Source organism: Mustela nivalis (assembly GCF_964662115.1).
Source record: "Mustela nivalis genome assembly, chromosome: 8".
Lineage (NCBI taxonomy): Eukaryota > Metazoa > Chordata > Mammalia > Carnivora > Mustelidae > Mustela > Mustela nivalis.
Window position 1 is genome coordinate 13,169,174 of NC_139027.1, and position 19,578 is coordinate 13,188,751.

A 19,578-nucleotide genomic window follows, 5' to 3' on the forward strand; every position below is an offset into this window, starting at 1 on the left:
GTGTATCATTGAAGAGACTTGTTTTATAGGATAGTTATTCATTAAAAATCTGAATAATATTCTAATGTGAAAAACTTTGCTACTCTTATGACTTTGAGTATACAAGGATATTATAACATTTGAAGTATTTGTATGCATGAACATTTTTATAGTGATCAGAAAACCACAAGCTTGATATGTTTTAATGTACAAATAAATCTTATAATAATATTTTTATATGCATAGGTATCCATGAAATAAGTGTGCTGCTAAAATCCCATTACTTATATTTCTATGGGAGGGGTCAATTCATTATAATAATTTTTTACTCTGCTTTAAAAAATTGCCTCAAGGGGCGCCGGGTGGCTCAGTGGGTTAAAGCCTCTGCCTTCGGCTCACGTCATGATCCCAGGGTCCTGGGATCGAGCCCCGCTTCGGGTTCTCTGCTCAGCAGGGAGCCTGCTTCCTCCTCTCTCTGCCTGCCTCTCTGCCTACTTGTGATCTCTGCTGTCAGATAAATAAAATAAAATCTTCAAAAAAAAAAAATAGCCTCAAGGCAGGAGGAGTATTTAACCCAGCACTATATTCCTCTTTTACTAATGGAAGCAAGAGAATTTTGAAACTACCAAGCTTGTGGCAATCTAACCAGATGCTCCTTGGTGCTCCTATAACATTATGTTCATCCCTGTGTTATCAAACACATTGCATGACACTTTAGTTATCATTTATATGTTGTCTCTGCTACAACACTTTGATTATATTTTATATTCTGATGCATGATACCACCCTGCTTCATCATGGTCCTCAATCAATGTTTCCAAAGGAATGAAGGATAGATGACTAACTTCTGAAATGGGTGGCTTTCCTTTGTTTTAGGGTTTGATTAACCCATTCACTGCTAGGCCTGATCTCACAATGTGAACTCATTTTACTTCCATTCTACAACAGAGCACTCTGTGAAAATCATCTTTGTAACAAGCATTGACCAGCTACTGGAGATCCAAAGAAGGAGAACAGCCTGGGGCTAATAATATACTTCCCTCTCTCTCTCTCCATGTCTCTCTCTGTGTCTCTCAGTCTCTGTCTCTCTCTTCAAGGAATGGCCTCTTTCCCAAGTGCAGAGGTCAGAACATGCCTGCACATGAGTATGGCCCCATCCTGTTTTTGCTCATTATTGTGCATGTCTTCCAAAGCTCACTGTCATGTCATGCAGTGCCCACTGATAAATAGTAGGCAGAGAATGGACAAGAATTATTATGAAGAGGGAGAAACTGTCCAGATGTTAGTAGCTCATAATGTTTTAATTTAGAGCAGCACTTTTTCCCCAATGCCATCACCAAAGGTTTGTCTTTGGTTTATTTGTGTTATCACAACAGTGACGATGGAGTTAAATGAAGCCTTTGAAAAGAGGATTTTTGCTTGTTTCATTTATATTCTACTGTTCTTTCATTAAACATTTCTAAATATCCATGGGGCCCAATTCTTACAAAAATAAATCAGATAAGCCTAAGGTTCTTGCCAAGTCAAATATCTACAGTTTCTCGCAATTATGTAATTTCCAACTCTGTGGCAGTAACTATTGCTGATAAGTCAATCGTCATAAAGAGAAATGTTCCAGACCAATCTTTATTAGTGTGTCCTTCACTGATATATGCAAAGTCTTTTTTTAAAAGCAGAGTTGTAATTTTTTTGGGTCCCTAGTGAATAGCTTCTCATCATAACAATTTATATCTGGATAATGTCATAGTAAAATGTAAAAATGGTAAATTAAAACCCATGAAATTAGGTTCTGCTGTTATTAATAAAAACTGCTCTGTTTTTCACCATTTTGTTATGATGGCACTGTCTTATAATGCAGCTTTGTGGTAATGTATTTCTGGCATCTCAAGTTGATTTGGCCCAGACAAAAGCAATATTTAGAAGGTTACTTTGTGGACCTTCTCTCGGAGAAGGAACTTGAGAATCATGTGCTAATTTAAACACCTCTTTAATGTTGAGGTTAAACACATTATTGATCAGGAAAGACTTTTAAAGAGAAGAGGGCTGTGTTATTCTGTACGAGTGGCATAAAATAAACAAATTGAAAATACCAGCATGCTTTTTTTTCCCTGAGTAGCAAATCTTCTTGGTGCAGATATACATTATTTAAAACACTTAGATTAAAATAAAAGCATTATTTCCAAGTCACCATTTCTGCCCTTGCTTTGAGGTGAATTCGTAGAGCCTGACTCTCCTCTGTAGCTAGAGCTCAAATGTTGTGAACTTGCAGTTATTGGGGTCATTACAGTTTATAGAATATTTTTGCTTACAAGATCTCATTCATTTCCTACAATGGGCCTAAGAAGTATTCCGGGTTTCATTTCTGTGTTGTATGTGAGAAAGCTGACACGCACACTAGGCAAAGTTCCTTTTAATCCTTCTGGCAAGTAGAAGCCAGGGACTCAACCAGGCTTTCTCTCTTTGGGCCACTTCCCACCCCAACACTGTACTGAAGGAGGGAGGTAGTCTTTTCACAATGCACATCAATCGAGTTTTATTTTCCTGATAATAGATATACAGTAGATTATCCCCCTTTCATTTCTTTGAAGAGAAAGCAACCTGATAGAGTCATCTTACTTTAGATGTTGTCCATTCAGATTACAGAATAATAACCAAAATGAATTAAAGATTCTTTGACACCTCACGCTCGCATGGATTCAGGGAGGAAGAAGCAAACTGGTGGTTGCCTGTATCAACGGACACCTGGTTGTTTAGGTTCTCTGAGGAGGACTGATTTGCAAATCGTTATTAGAAGTGTTCTGTTGAGAACACTGTAATGTCTTATTTTAATTTCTTCAATGTCAATGTCCTTTCAATGTTTTAAGGATTTTCAAAGCCAGCTGGTTATTGTCCTTTATGAAATAATGCCTTTTTTTTTTTTCTGCCAGTATCAGTGAGAGAAGATTGGAAAGATGAGAATAGAACTTATTCTTAATGACAAGGAATGATTTCCATCAGCATTCTGCTTCTTTGGGTATGTTTTAGGGCTGGCTGAATGGAAGCTGCCAGCCATAGGACATTAGAAGCCAATCACTCTAGATAGGTAAGAAAATTTAAACTGAGAAGCCAGATTGGGTGAAGAGAACTGGAAACAGGGTTTCCGTAGTGTTTTAAGGCAAATGACATGTAACTAAAGTGTATAGTGTTTCAGAGGAAAGAGTTAAAAGAATATATGCTATGCACACATGATGATAACATTGGCTTTGCAGTGAAATATGAAATTCACTCACATATGCACAAATAGTTTTAAAAGCAAATGATATTTAAGTAATAAGAATTAAAATACCAAAAGCATGATTTTTATTTCTTGGTTTGCATCCAATCAGCATTGGGCTAATAGTATAGATTTCAAACTGTTGGGCATTGGTGCTTATCCTCACTTTGTGTGTGCTGAACCATTCTAGGTGAACAGGACAGTTGCAGTTGCAGAATGAATAACTGTATAATTTCAGGGTGATAAATGTATACTTTATTAGCTTGAGTCTTAGGGCCATTTTTGTGATTGAACAACAGGAGTTAACCATGCTGCTATTTACTTGTCTACTTGTCACTGTCTACACTAAGCTATAAAACCTCCTTGCTGGGATGGGGCAGGTGTCAGAGAATTGAGGAGAAGGCAGATTACCCAGGGAGGAATCTGCAGCTGCCCTTCTGAATTCCTTCTGGCATGGTGGGTCATCTGGTTAAAGCTCAGACAGTGAGATGTGTCCTCTTTGGAGACCCTCTGCTGGGTTCCTTCCTACTCCTGCTGATGGGGTTATCAGTTCAGTGTTGCTGCTGATCTTCCTCTAAAACAACTTTCCTGAAAGTAATGCACCAAACAATGGGCAGAAATCTTTTGGGTTCTGGGGTCAGCACTTAATAAAGGATCCAGAGAGCTACCTGGCTACCAAAGTCTTCTTGGAGATTGAGTTCTTATCTGTATGTGAGATAGAGAGGGTGTGAATAACTGCATTTTTTGCTCCATATCTGTATTTATTGTTCATACAATTGAATAAGAGCCACAGGATAATAATACATGGGTTGTCCGAGTGCCCTTCCTGTCCTTTTTCAACCTCCATTTTACTCTGATCACAATATTTGATAACCATCTCTAGAGTAAGAAGAAAGCCAGACAAATTCTTCCTTGTTTCTTCCAGTGGTGACATATATTGCCCTGGCCATCCCTGGCTTCTCTGATGTCTGTGCTTTGCAGAGGAACCACTGCTGGTACAGGCCACCCTCCTGCAGCTGCTGCATGGAGCAGTGCAGTGGGGTGGCTCTCAGATAGGGGAAGGATTGCTGGCTCCTACATATTCCATTTAGTGTTTAGTTGGGAAATGAGCAGGTTGGATTCCCTCCTGTCCTGTTTTATCTGGGCCTTGCAGCTGGGATGGGGATGGGGAGAAGTTTGCAAAGGCAATTATACAATACACGGCAAGTTTTACAAGCATGGAATCCGTTCAGGTGTCCTTCCCAGGAGTGTTTCCCTCTGAATTAGAAAGCTCTAGTTTTCATTTGATGAGTGCTTTCTGGTTAATTCAATTGTTTTGGCCCCTGCTGGAACTAGAGTAATGGATATTTAGGAGAGAGAACGTGGCTTTCTGAAATGACTTCATGGACAACATTGCCAGATTGAGCAAATATAAATTCAGGGTGGCCAATTAAATTGTTATTCTAGATAAATAATGAATAATTTCTTGGTGTAAGTATGTTTCAAATATTCCATGGGCTCTCAAATACTGCAAAGGGCATACTTATAATGAAAAAGTTATTTATTTGAAATTCAAATTTGATTAAACAGACTTTATTTTATCTGGCAACCCTTATCATGTATAATTAAATGTTGAGGGAAAAATAAAACAAGATGAAATCAGAGAGGGAGACAAATCATAAGAGACTCTCAATCATAAGAAACAAACTGAGAGTTCCTAGAGGGGAGGGGGTGTGGGGATAGGGTAAGTGGGTGATGGACATTAAGGAGGGCATGTGAGCACGGGGTTTTATTTAAGACTGATGAATCACTGAACTCTACCCCTGAAACTAATACTACAATGTATGTTAATTAATTGAATTTAAGTGAAAGAAATAAATGAATAAATAAATGTTGAAGGGCGCGTGGGTGGTTCAGTCAGTTAAGGGTCTGACTCTTACTTTCAGCTAAGGTCATCATCTTGGGGTTGTGGGATTGAACCCTGCATCGAGCTGCACTTAGCCCAAAATCTGATGGAGGTTCTCTCTCTCCCTCTCCCTCTGCCCCTTCTATTTTGCTTCCTCTAAATAAATTAAAATAAAATGAAATTAAATAAAATAATCTTTTAAAAATGTTAATATTGCTTTTGCTCGCAAACAGTAATTTATTTGATCATTGATTAGTTTTGCTAGAATCAATAGGTATATTAGATATTTATCCTCACCTTTTTAGGTAGATTACAACAGTAGGATAAAATATATGTTTTCTACTTTATATTGCAGAAATATAGGGATATTCATACAGATATGGATGGTTGTTGTCTTTATGGCAATGTGCTGTTTTGTTGTTTTTTTGTTTGTTGTTTTGTTTATTTATTTTTTTTTTTACTTTTTTGATATTTGTTGTCTAGTAATGTGCTACACAGGTTTAGGTTTCTTTTTGTATAATTCATGATTGAAGAGAGATACTTAAATATGAAATTCCTTTTTATTATATGAAATTTGTATACATAGTTAACATTGTGGATTGGATACATGGGGCAAATTGAAGAAATAATCTTGGTCTGATTATATCATTAGTATTTGCTCTTTGTAGAACATTTGAAAAATATGTAATAATATAAGGAAAATACACCTACGTAGTGTTTCTTATCCATTTTATATTTTTTGTGGAAACACTTTTGAAAAACGTTGAGATTATGTTGCAGTACAATTTTGTTGCCTTTTTAAAAAATTCAACATTACAACCTGAAAGCCTTTCATTTTATTAAAAACATGTACAAACTTTTAATAGACACGTGCTATTCTTTTCTCTTATTGTTTTGACTTTTGTCCTGCTCTAATGTTAAAATGAGGATACCAGTGTATATAACTCTTTGTATCACTGATTATATTCTTTTGATATATTTTTGAAAGTTCAGTTACTTGGTCTAAATATTAATACAGTTTTTTTTAGACATGAGATATTTGTTGCCTGTACCATAGGATAGAAGCCTCCACTCCGTCTGCTCATTGTTCTGGCCAGAGGGACCCACCCGGGCTTTTTTTGCCCTCCTGTCTCCACTCACTTCTTCTCATAGGGATAGACATGATTTATCTACCATATGAGTTTGGAAGAAGGCAATTTGGTTCATCTCCTCCTAGATTCAATTTCTTTCAGATGTAGCCACCCACAAGGACAGTATCTCTGGGTCTTCTCTTTGCGTTGTGGTCAGAATACCAGGGCAGCTTGGTCGGCTGGGCATGCCTATTGGTGCTTATGAGTAAATCGAAGGTTGGAGGAAATATGAGATAGTTCACCATGACTTTTCATCTCATTCATCTCTCCTATCTAGTTATTTTGAGTAATACATCTGATGTTTGGTCTTCATCTCTCTGATGTCTGACTCCCAGCTAGTCCCCAAACTGAAATTGAAGGGTGAGATGTAATTATTATAAGTTAAAACTCCAAATGTAATCTCATTGTCCAGGAATAATGGAGCCACATTGAGAGGGACTGGCCTTTAGAATACAAAATACCATGAGGAGAATGAGATTGCCTCCCGGTAGCCTTCATGTAAGTCAATACAGCTTCCTTTGCGTGGGTCTTATGGTTTGGGGCCTCAAGCCTGGCAGTTGTCATGGTGTGTATTGTGCAGCTGAGATTATTCCCTGGTACAGGCCAGGGCAGCTCTGGTAAACATGAGTTATATGGTCCCCGGTGTGTCACTTGGTCTGATTTTACAAAGGTTTGTTTTGGGTGAGTTGGGAATTTAGTTGCTGGGAAAAGGAGTCTCTTAGTTCTTGTTAAAAAATAATTTTAGAGCCAATGTATAGGCTTTTTAAACTATTTTCCAGTGAAAGCTTTTTTTTTTTTCTTCCTTTTTGTCTTTACAGTGGAAAATTGTAGCCTGAATATCAGGCCCAGACTGAATACTTCAAAGGTAGATAAGTTCCATGAAGACTAGACAGCACCAGTGCATAGGTTCTGTCCACTCTGCCTTATTACTGTTGTCGACTTCCAGAAATAAAACACATTTTGCCTGAGTATTTCACTTCCCAACTCTCTCCTCCCTCTTCTTAGTAGATGGCATACCTAACACCCAACTCTGGAACTCCATCTACCCTGGATTTGTGGACATTTCAGTGTCCAAGCTATGAGAAAGGATTTCACCTTTTCATCTTCTTCTACCGGGCAGATCTAAATTTGAGGTGGAGGCTGAAGCTTGAGAGAAAGAATACAAAATTGTGAATACAAAATTAAGTATCAAAGTAAGTATTTATTAAGAACATTAAATGCAATCACAACACATTACTGGAGACCTGAATATTCAGATTTTTTTTCTTGAAATTTATTGGCCAGTTTCTTGGAAATGCTTATCTAGAAATACTTCTTGATAGTGGTCATGCATTTTTTTTCTCCTGCTGAATAGTCTATAGCTTCCAGGACTCATAGTGGCAGACCTTGACACTCAAACTTTCATCAGTCTATCTCTGCCTTCTTTAGGACCTGTTCTCCCAGGCTCTATTAGTTAGCTGAGAGAGCATTTACCTCTTCCAAAGGGATGCTAGCACACCTCAGGGAGATAATTTTCCCCACTCAGAATTTTGAAATTCCTCATGAATAGAAAACTTAGTCTAACACAGAATAAAATCCATTTCAGTAGATGGTATAAGCTAAATCATGTCCCCTTCTCCATTCATACATTGAAGTCCTTACCCCTAGTAGCCCAGAATCTGAGGGGGACTGTATTTGGGGATAGAGCCTTTAGAAACATAATTAATATAAAATGAAATCATGTGGTGGGTCCTAACCCAATATAATCATTGTCCTTGTAAGAATGGATTAAGACATAGACAAACACAGAGGGAAGACAATGTGAAGACATAGGAAAAAGACCATCTACAAGCCAAGGAGAGAGGCTTCAAAAGGAGCCAACACTGCCAACACCTTGATCTTGGACTTCTAGCCTCTGAAACTGTGAGAAAATAAATTTCTGGTGTGTAAGCTCCTGGTCTGTGGTTTGCTATAGCTCCCCTATCAAACTAATACAGTGGGATAGAGGCGAAAGGGGGCCATTGCTTCACAGTGTGATTGTCTGCTAAATGGGGTAGCTTCCAATATTGCAAGTATGAGGGAGGAATGGTCATTTTTGAGTGTCAGGAACCTGCAGAGGGATGTGTCCTGAGGAGCCCTTTCCTCCGTGGCAGCTCTTCTGTCTTGCACTTTCTTGACTTGCATTCCAGTCTGTTGCAAACTCATTGTAACCGTCCCTCCCGCTGCCTTTTCAGATCCCATTCCTGCTAGAGGTAACCACTGACTGTAGGAGGTAGCTGTTTTTTAAAGATGCCACCTATGGATCCTTCCTCTGTAAATTCATGCTCAGTCACCTGCTATTCAGTGAAATGCCGAATTGTTCAAATAAACATTGCTAGGAGAACTAAGATCCACCATCTAGTCCTGTGTGTTCACAATCACGTCCAAGAGACTGGGGAGGCCCAGCTCTGGTCCCAGCTCAGCTGTCTCTATCCGTGACCATCCAATGCTTTCCCCTCTCCCCTCATCCTGATCCTCAGATGGGTCAGACATTTCTGCTTTGGAATTCCCATAGAATTAACCCTGCGCTGCATTCTAACCTACTACTTAACACATTACAATGTGACTATTTACTTGAATGTGTCCTGTAGTTCTTTTAACTGTGGGCTATATCTGATTCATCTTTACATTACTGGGGGCTATCACAATGCCTGCCGGAAAGCTGGTGCCAAATAACTGAGACTCAAGGCAGCTCTTCATCTGAAAGAAAAATGATTTTTTATATAGCACTGACCATGAGAATTTTCCTTTAGGCTTAGTTTTTTACAAGTTTTTCCTTTAATTATTTCTATCCAACAAACATGGACTGAATGCCTATCCTGCACCAAGCACTGTGCTAAGTTTCAGGACTACAGTGATGAGTTGGACCGGAGTGTCCAGTCCATCGGAGAGAAGACAGTGCTACACATGACTGTCGCACAAGTGAGTGCAGCGCCTGTTCTAAGAGGACTGTGCTCTCAGGGGCCAAAGGGGAGGAGGTGGGATTAAGATTTCAGAGGAGCTACAAGAGAAAAGCTTCCAGGAGAAGGTGATATCCACATGGGTGCTCGAGAGTGTATTAGTTTGCTAGGGCTGCTATAGGAAATATCACAAACTGAGGGGCTTAAACAACAGAAATGACTCGTCTCACAGTTCTGGAGACTAAAAGCCTGAGATCAAGGTTTTGGCAGGGTTGGTGCCTTCTCAGTGCTGTGAGGGAGAGTCTCTTCTACTTCTCTTGCCTAGCTTCTGGGGGTTTGGCGACAGTCTTTGGCCTTCCTTGCCAAAGAGATCGGAGAGAGAGAGATTTCTCTCTCTCCAATCTCTGCCTTCATCCTTGTGTTGTATTTTCTCTATGCACATGTCTCTGTGTCCAAGGGATGCCAGCTTTATGGGGTTTGGACGAACTTTATTCCAATATGACCTCATTGTAACTAATTATATCTGAAATGACCCTGTTTCCAAATATACCACAAGCTCAGTTGCTAGGGGTTAGAACTTCAACATACAGATTTTGTGGGGATACAATAAAACCCATACTAGTTAAGGTTTTCAGGGGATTGAGGTTATAGTTGGAGAATAAGAGGGAAGACCCTCTTGGAAGCAAGAAAACTGGATATCTTCTGCTTCTAATGTAGTTTGAATACTCAACCCATGACCATTCGCTTTGCTACCCATCTTTTAGCATTCTGGTTAATTCCCTCTGCCAGTAACTCTGCTTTCTTCCTGCCTCTTCCTTCTCCAGCACTGTCTCCTGAATCCTGTCTGATGTGTGACTTGAAGAGGTACCACTTTCTGGACAGCCTGGGCTTTAGGGAGCCCACTTTGGCCTTCCTTAGCCCTGTTTCTCACTGTAACATACAAAATCATTAAGGCCTAAAGGTCTATGTCCTTCCTGAACCTACACATTAACTTTTTCTGTATTCTACCTTATGTTCCAAGTAACTAGGACTCCAGAATTCTCCACTAAAATGTTCCGAACATTTTTTCATAACCTCTTTGGGGAGCCTTCCCAGGTGAGTTGTTCTTTAGAGGTTAGACCATGCAGCCAGGGGCCTGGGGAGGGTGCACATCCCTGGAAGACGAATAAAAGGTGCTCTAACTATACTGCTCACCATTCTGGAAGTGGTAGGAGAGGATTTGCCTATAAGAACCAGGTCAAATATCCCTTCCCTTTCTCCATGAAGCCATTTCTTATCTTCTCCCTCATTCAGATATACTAAGACCCTGTCCCTACCCTACTCCTTGGCCTTATTCCCACCCTTCTTCTCAGGCATTTTGTTAGAATGCCTGCTGCTTTTATCCTAGCCATGTTGGTGTTTGTCCTCTTTCACGGCCTCTCTTTCTGTCCTTGCTCACTACTATCTCTCTCCCTGAACCAACTTCTAAGCTTCTTAGAGGCAGAGACTGTGCTTTCACATCTGTTCATGTCGTAAATGTGTAGATACTAATAAAATATTGGTTGAATGCAGTAGAGATTTCTGAATGAAATAGGACGTTTCTCAAACACTGGAAGGAAGCTCGGGGTAGTGGGAAAAACATGCTTTGGATCTGGATGGTCCCGGGCTGGGTTTTACTATTTGTACCAGTAAATAAGAAAGGCTCTCTTAACTTTTAAAAATCTTATTTTCCTTCCTGTCTTAGGAGGCTGATAGCAACATCTATTAGGAATTACTTAATTGTTCACAGTGACAGAAGGACAAGATTAGCATAAATGTCTTAATAACCTGTTCCAGACCAACATTGTAGCCATGCATCAGATTTATCTGAGGACAATTTAAATTTAGAAGCATCGAGGCCCAACACCACGATTGGATTTAGTTAACCTAGGATGAACCCTGTTTATTTGTGTTTTTGTAAATCTCCCTCAGTGACACTAATATACAACCAAATTTGGAAACCACTGGTCTAGACTATCCTCATTCATTTCAGAATCTTTCATAAGTTAATGAACATTACAGCTCATGTAGTGACTTAGATGTAGATTTTCAAAAATATTTGTCTTATTTTAGAGAGAAAGCACGAGGGAAGATCAAAGGGAAAGGGGGAGAGAAACTTTAGAAGACTGTGCTCTCATTGCAAGTCCCATGCAGAGTTTGATTTCAAAATCCTGAGATCAGGGCCCTGAAATTATGACTTGAGCTAAAACCAAGAGTCAGATGCTTAACGAACTGCACCACCCAGGCACCTCTAGATGTACATTTTTTTATTAACACAAAACTCTGTAATAGATTGCCTTATGATATTTATGTTTTATAAAACATCCTTTAGAACTGCTATATGAAGTATTTCCAGTTTTGAAAACTTGTATTTGATCACTCTCACATATAACTGGATTGAACAATATAAAATAGGTTGATTCTTTTTTTTAATATTTCATTTATTTGTTTGAGAGAGAAAGAATGAGAGCACAAGCAGGGGAAGGTACAGAGGGAGAGGGAGAAGCAGATTCCACATCAAGCAGGGAGCCCAACAGGGGGCTCAATCCCAGGACCCCAGGATCATGACCTGAGTTGAAGACAGATGCTTAACAAACAGAGCCACCCAGGTGTCCCTAAAATAGGTTGATTTTTTATGGGAAATGAAACAAATAGAACTACATTTAAAAAAATAGAAAAAAAAATCCATAAGTTCTTCATTAATTTCAGTTAAGATTTTCTATAATTATTTGTACATCAGTTATTTTTTTGGCTAAAATGTGAACTTCATATTTACCTATTTTAGACTGCATTTCTTGTCTAGTAGGTAGAACTCTTTGTATAACTTGCTGATTCCTTGATTTCAACAAAAGTCCTTGCCCTGTTTCTGCCCCTCTTTTCCTGATTATTCCCTTCAAAACCAAAACAAAATTTTTCATTAAATTGAATTAAATGTTCCTAAATATTTATTTACCATAACAATTCTGATTGCTACAGAATCCCTATCTCTCTACTGTACCCCTATCTCTCTACTGTAGTCTTTTTAATTCAATACTTGTTTTGGAAGGTTCTATTTAGAGAATAGGTAGCAAGATAGAGACAGAAGTATAGAGTTAGCCACTACCCATTCAGCCTTTAATTTATGGGACAAACTGGTCCTGTCCTCTTTCCAACTTGAAATTGTAATTTCCAGCTTTATTTGTAATTTGGGGTTTAGGTAGAATAATTTATAAAGTTCTTTCCCTTACTCACTTCCTCACCTAGATTTCTTTGACATCCCCAAATAAGTAGGCCTCATTTTTTAATGCATTTCTATAGCATTTACACCTCTACTTAATAATCTTCATCTCACAATTACTGGTCAACAGTTCATCCCTGCTAGATTATAAAGTATCTGTGGTCATGGAATAGATCTTATTTACTACTGTATCCCAATGTCTGACAGTGTTTGATACATAGTAGGTGCTAAGTAATTACTTGTTGACCAAGTAAACAATCATCTATGATCCTACTGAATGAGCATACTCTTATTTCTTTTTTTTTCTTTTTTTTTTTTTTCAAGATTTTATTTATTTATTTGACAGACAGAGATCACAAGTAGGCAGAGAGGCAGGCAGAGAGAGAGAGGAGGAAGCAGGCTCCTGGCGGAGCAGAGAGCCCGATGTGGGGCTTGATCCCAGGACCCTGGGATCATGACCGGAGCTGAAGGCAGAGGCTTTAACTCACTGAGCCCCCCCAGGCGCCCCCATACTCTTATTTCTATATGCCACTGAATATTTTAAATAATCAGACAGTGATGAGGCATTGTCAATATTATGTGATTTTAACCAGTTAATAAACTTTGCCTATTGAATTGTAAAAATTTTGGTCTTGTTTTCTCCGATGGGCTGGACAGAATTATTGGTGACCCGGTCTCTGCAATACACTAGAGCAGGTGGTCTTGAGGCCATGTGGACTCTCTAAGAATGCTTATTTAAGTTGTCAAAGGAAATTGTATTATAAAAGGAGCAGTGTTGTTGAGAGAAGCCAAAGTTGAACTTAGCAAAGTGGCAATAAGTGACAAATTCTATATGTAACGTGAGGATGAAAATGGGCAACAAGTCTAATAGAACTTGGAAGGCAGTGTGGAGTCAGCGGCAAGAAATGGATCTGAGGGAATGGTTTTTTAATTAAAACAGTGAACAAAAAGAAGGTACAGCCTTTCCTGTTTTATACTGTACCTGTTGTGCCTGTAGGCAAAGGCAGAGTGTGGGACTGGGGACCTAAGGAATTATAAAGATAGTGGGGTTTGTATGCCCTAAGTGGATTTATAGGATACTGTCCTCTGATATTTCCAGTATGGATAATCAGATAATGGGCCATAATCAGATAATTCACTTTCAATTCTGCTTTATTTTGAAACTATAACATTTTCCCATGGATTCAATGTTATGTGAAAGTTGATTAGATTTTAAGACAATTCAATTGCACTATTTAATGTGTATTTTATAAAAATGTTATAGAACTAAGTGTTTATATGGCATGTGTTTTTGGGAACCAAGCATATTTTATCTTTTCAGATTACTTTGTAGGAAATAGTTCTGATATATGTATTATGGCTACTAGTTTCTTAGGAATAACTAAAATACTTCTGTAAGTTACCACTGTTTTGCTTGAAATTATTATTTTTTAAATTTCTTCCTCTTATGGGAGTAAGTGCATTAATTTCCATTTTAATCCTTCATTTGACATTAAAATTAGAACAAGTTGTTGCAATCCTGCAGTTTTTATCTTGAATAAATATTGCTAAATATTATTGAACAATTTGACTTAAGTTAGTTTTGGAAAGTCATCAAAATCTTTTCTTTCCTCATTTATTTCCTTCGGATCCAAATTTATTTTCATTTTTACCCTTGATAATGTTACTTCATTAGACATTTCTTTGCCTGCTATATAAGTTTAATCTTTTACTTTTTGTGATGGTGGCTTATTTTATTTATTTATTATTTACTTTTAAGATTTTCTTTCTTTTTTCAAAAAAAGAACTGTTTTATTTATTTGAGAGAGAGAGAGAAAGATCATGAGTGGGTGGAAGGGCAGAAGGAGAAGCAGACTCCACTCCCCACTGATCAGGGAGCCCACATGGAAATCACAGAACCCTGGGATCATGATGGGAGCTGAAGGCAGAAGTTTAACCCACTGAGGCACCCAGGTACCCCTCTTTATTGTTTAACATTTTATTTACTTAACAGAGAGAGAGAGAGAGAGCACCAGTGAGCAGGGAAAGGGGCAGAGGGAGAGGAAGGGAGAGTATCTGAAGCAAATTTCACCTGAGTGTGGAGCCTGATACAGGGCTCAGTCTCACACACAGTGAGATCATGATTTGAGCCAAAACCAACGGTCAGACGCTTAACCAAGTGAACCACCCAGGCGCCCAGTGTTGTGGCAGTTTTTAAATAGCACACATTGTATGCTTTTGTATTTATGAGCACTGTATTCATGTGTGGTATAAATTCAGCTCCATATTAATTTATTACCAGCCTCTTTCAGTTTTATGGCTGTGAATAACTAACCCGTCTCAACTTAAAAATGGGAAGATGGAGGGTGCCTGGGTGGCTCAGTGGGTTAAGCCTCTGCCTTCGGCTCAGGTTATCATCCCAGGATCCTGGGATGGAGTCCCACATCGGGCTCTCTGCTTGGCAGGGAGCCTGCTTCTTCCTCTCTCTCTTTCAGCCTGCCTCTCTGCCTACTTGTGATCTCTGTCTGTCAAATAAATAAATAAAATCTTAAAAAGAAAAAAATGGGAAGATGGTGTCCAGAAAAGGTGAACAATGTGTCCATTATCACATGACAGGTTAAAGCTGAGATATAACCAGAACTCTGGTGCTTAAATTTCCATTCAACAATTTTTGATATACCATTCTACCTTGCCCATAGCATTTGTTTTCATCTTAAGTTCTAGGCTAGAATGCTTTCCTATATTCAAAAACATATCTGAGGCACCTGGGTGGCTTGGTCAGTTAGGTGTCTGCCTTTGGGTCAGGTCATGATCTCAGGGTCCTGAGATTGAGCTCCACATTAGGGCTCTCTCTCCTACTCTCCTGATGTCCCTTTCTCCCTCTAAAAAATGAGTAAATAAAATCTTTAAAAAAAACCAACAAACATCTATATAGTTTTATGTATATTTCATGCTTTAAAAATAGTCCGCCAAATATTCCCAAAGTCTTAGCAGAATCTTTCAATAGAAACGGGCATAAGATCATGATTTTCCTCTCAAACTTTAACTGAATTAATTTGTAGTGATGTTTAGAAGGACTAAATATTGAGCCAGAGGACAGAGACCATTAGCAGCATAAAACTTATTTCTACAGCTTCCCACCCTTCACAAGTAGACAAGATTCATGACCACATTGTTTGTTTATACTCCTAGTGGGGGGGGGGGGAAGCGAGACATAGCCATGCCAAACTGTAGAACATAATTATGGAGTTTGAGGAGACAGAAAATGTAGTGTTGTAAGTCTAGGTGCTTGTACACCTTAGAGTTTACTCTGATTTCAGCCATTCATTCAAAAAGCATTTACTGAGTTCTTATGGTCAAACACACAAGAGGAAAGATATGATCCCGTCCTCCAGACCCTCATAATTTGACATAAAAGGAAGGGTGGCAGAGAGAAAGTTGGAGCAGACATCCTGAAAATAACCAGGCCCTTTCTAGAGTGAGAGGCAAAGTCACACGAGGCAAAGTCAGCACCACTAGTGTGATTACCTTCCCTTGTTATGCTTCCACTCATTAGAAATTATGGTCTCTGTGCCATTTTCCCATTTGCTGCCCACTGTCCTTATTGTTCTCTGGTTATTTCAATCCTTGCCCACCTTGTTGTAGCTGAGAACTATTTATTTCAATTGTTCCTTGGAAGAACTTGAGGTACTGGGCTGAGAACCTTCAAGTTTTCCAAGGAAAGTACTATAAAAATTGCATGTAAATAAGAATTAATTGTTTCAGACAAGCTTATGCAAGACAAATCATCCAAGCTACCAGTGTCTGGCATAGCCCTATCACTAACCATCCATCTCTTTCATATCCGAGTCTGAAGTACTGAGCTTACCTCATGCTTTGCCTTCCCTCCTCATTTTTTGACATTCCTAATTCTTGCCAAGTATTTTTTGGTGAAAGGTAGCATAGGTTTCTACCTGGTCTGTGATGATGTTGTCAAGCAGGCAGAGATCTGTACTGAGTACTGAAGCTCTACCATGGGGTTGTTGGTACTTGTATATCTGTTCATCGTTGTTAATGCAACTGCTACCTGGAAGGACTGGTTAAATCATTGAGGCCAGATATTGAACCATGAACACAATTTGTCTTTAGTGAAATGCAATTTATTTATGATGGTGGTGGGGAATGAGGGAGAAAGGCTGGAGCCCTTGAGGTCAGAGCTAAGTAAGGGGTGTAGTTTCATGTAGCTCACTGAGAAAGAATTAAGAACAGTAGGCCACTTTTCTCTATGTGCCTGGTACTCCGCTAAGCAGTTTAACATAGAGTGTCCCATTTAATCTCCATAGTGACCCTGTGAAGTACATACTGTACTTCTATTTCACGGATGAGGACACCACTGAGGGTTACTGAATTTAAAGTAAATGCTTTGCCTTTTCACATATCCATGCAGTGTCAGACTCAAGATTGAACCCAGATCAGTCTGTTTGAAGCCCTGAGTTCCTAATCACTGTGTTAAACTTAGGTTTTCCTTTACTTCATTGGATCCACTTTTTTTTTTCCCCGTTTTAATGAGTTTTATTCCCGTCTCCTCTCTCTTCCTCTAAACCACAGAAGATGTAGTATATATTTTATACCTATATCCAGTACAAAGGATCAAAGTTATTTAAAGGATCGGGAAGCCCAGTATTAACCTAATTTTAGAAAAAACATTAGGCTACGTGACTATCAAAACCTCTTCCATCCCTGACAGCCTGTGATTCCAGAAAGGGGTCTGAGTCTGAGGTACTACTGTACTACTTACTAACTACATAACCTTAGACAAGTAACTTTACTTCTTGGCACTTTAATCTTCTTGTAAAATTAGAGTAAAGGGACCTATCTCAGAATTGACAGGGCATTAGCGAAAACACTAGCATAATGTGTGGCATTTCCCATCTTTATAGCTAGACTGTTCAGATGGTTACTTTTCTCAGACAGAACTTAATTATTAAAGATGAAGCTCATTTCTTAAAATTCCATTTATTTGAAAAATCATGATCATTGCAGTTGTGATAAAATATACTCTTTCATGAAGACAAGCCTTTCTCAACCAATGGACAGTTCACAGAATCTCAAAATGGTGAGTGACTCTAGAGATAATATAACTCAACTCCTTTATTTTGTAGATCTCAACACTAAAGCCCAAGGAGGGAAATGAATTTTCCAAATCACACAGCAAATTGGTGGTAAATTCAAGGCCAGAACTTACTTCTCCTGATGCAAGGCCTTGTGTTTATGCTTCGGAGTTCTAATAAATTCAAGAGGAAGGTTGCTGTTAGAGGGAAGACTATTTTAACTACATTATTAAAAAGAGACATATAATATGCAATTTGTGTTAATAATTGTTTATACTAAATATGATTGCCAATAAAGAATTGTGTATGTGTGTGCTGGGGGGAGTACTTAAACTATAGACTCCAACAGACCTGGATTTAAGACCATGAGCTACTATTTATTAGCGATGTGCCCTGGAATGTAAACTCTGAAAGTCTTAGTGTTCTTATCAGTAAAATGGGGATAATGATCATAATGGCTTAGTGTTTGGGAGGATTAAATAAGATGATATATGTAAGATACCTAGTAGACTGCCTGACATATAGTCATCACATTATAAATGGTAACTTGATGGTAAAAATATTAACATAAAGTCAGTGGAAACTACCACAATTGCTCCATCCATTGGCGAATTTATCTCAGTGGAACCCCAAATGCCTGATTTCTTGGGGCACCTTAGTGGCTCAGTTAAGCATCCGACTCTTGGTTTTGGCTCAGGTCTCAGGTCACGATCTGAGGGTCCTAGGACTGAGACCCATTGGACTCCACACTCAGCGAGGAGTCAGCTTAAATATTATCTCTGTCAGCCCCTGATCCCACTCTCTCATGCTCTCTCTCAAATAAATAAATACATAAATACATACATGAATCTTCCAAAAAAAAAAAATGCCTGGATATCTTAGTAAAATTTAAAAGCCAGCAACAAATGAACACATTGTGTTTTGATTTAGCCAAGTTGTCCCTTGCCTATAGCCTGCTCACACCATTGACTGATACAAGGAGATCCCGAAGCTCCCAGATGGTGTGCAGCTGCCAACCTGTCCATAGAATGGGCTCTTACTGAATCTAAACAAAGAAGAGGTGCTTACTGTCACGGGAAAGCCACTTACATTTCCCTTGCCTTTGGATAAGTAAATATGGATAAATACATTGTGCAGTTAGTCTTTAGGCTATGGAGGCTTCACTGAAGAGATTAATGACAGTAATAGTAATACTTTGAGTGTTTGAATAAACCTGAAGCTAAAGACGGTTCTTGCTTGTGAATTCTACTTAAAGACCCCTAATGATATCAAGGGTAAGAGAAGGCAGATGTATATCTGTTAATAAAGACCATGGCTGAATAACCTGGTTTTGTAGTGTTAAAACAGCAAAAATTCAACTGAGTAAATCTAACTTGTTTTAAGCCTCTTATAAATCTGGCTGTTCACATCCATAAAGTAGAGGGTAACTGGAAGAAGAGTTTATTTATTTATTTTTAATTTCTTTAGAGAGACAGAAGAAGAGATTTACAAAATGGAAGGTTTTTATAAGGAGGGTGGGGCAAGAGTTATTAGCAAAGAGATGGATTGTTTCAAGCAATGTCACCTTCCCTTAGGGGTAGGGCATCGGGTTTTATCATGTAGATTACCTCATCAACCTTTGGGGGAGGAAGGCTGGCCACTTGATGGATTACTTCATTGGTGCTGACCAGAAAATTCCTGAATGACTAGTTAAGACTACATTTCTGGAAGAGGTCAAAACTGCAGTTAGGTTAGGTACTAAATCCTGGTTTGGTGACTTGCCCTAGCATTAAGTGACTCCATCTTGGCCCATTTTTTTGTTTGTTTGTTTGTTTGTTTTGTTTTGTTTTTCTTTTTTAACAATAGACTGATAAATACCATTAAAAGAAATGCTGTCTTTTTTTAAAATCTTTTATTTGGATAATTAAATACAATAGTTTATTTTCTCTCTTATTAAGAATTTCTTGAATCATAGAACAGTGGGAGAAATATTAAGTAATCCATTCTTGAATTCAAGGCAAATGATACCTGGCATCCTACAAATATAGGCTATGCTCTTTCAAAATGAAAAGGTTCTTAAAAATAATAAGTTTCACAGCTCATCTTATGCCAAAGATAATCCAGTACTTT

At 38.5% G+C, this 19,578-nt stretch overlaps 1 long non-coding RNA gene across 1 annotated transcript in view; it reads left to right on the forward strand.

Moving 5' to 3' along the window:
- The first annotated feature begins 14,271 nt into the window (after nucleotides 1-14,271).
- Nucleotides 14,272-19,578, forward strand: part of LOC309870789 — a 283,974-nt gene continuing 278,667 nt past the window's right edge. Inside the window, exon 1 of the long non-coding RNA XR_014314813.1 lies at nucleotides 14,272-14,353. This is a non-coding gene — a long non-coding RNA (uncharacterized lncRNA). The remainder of the gene's footprint in view (nucleotides 14,354-19,578) is intronic.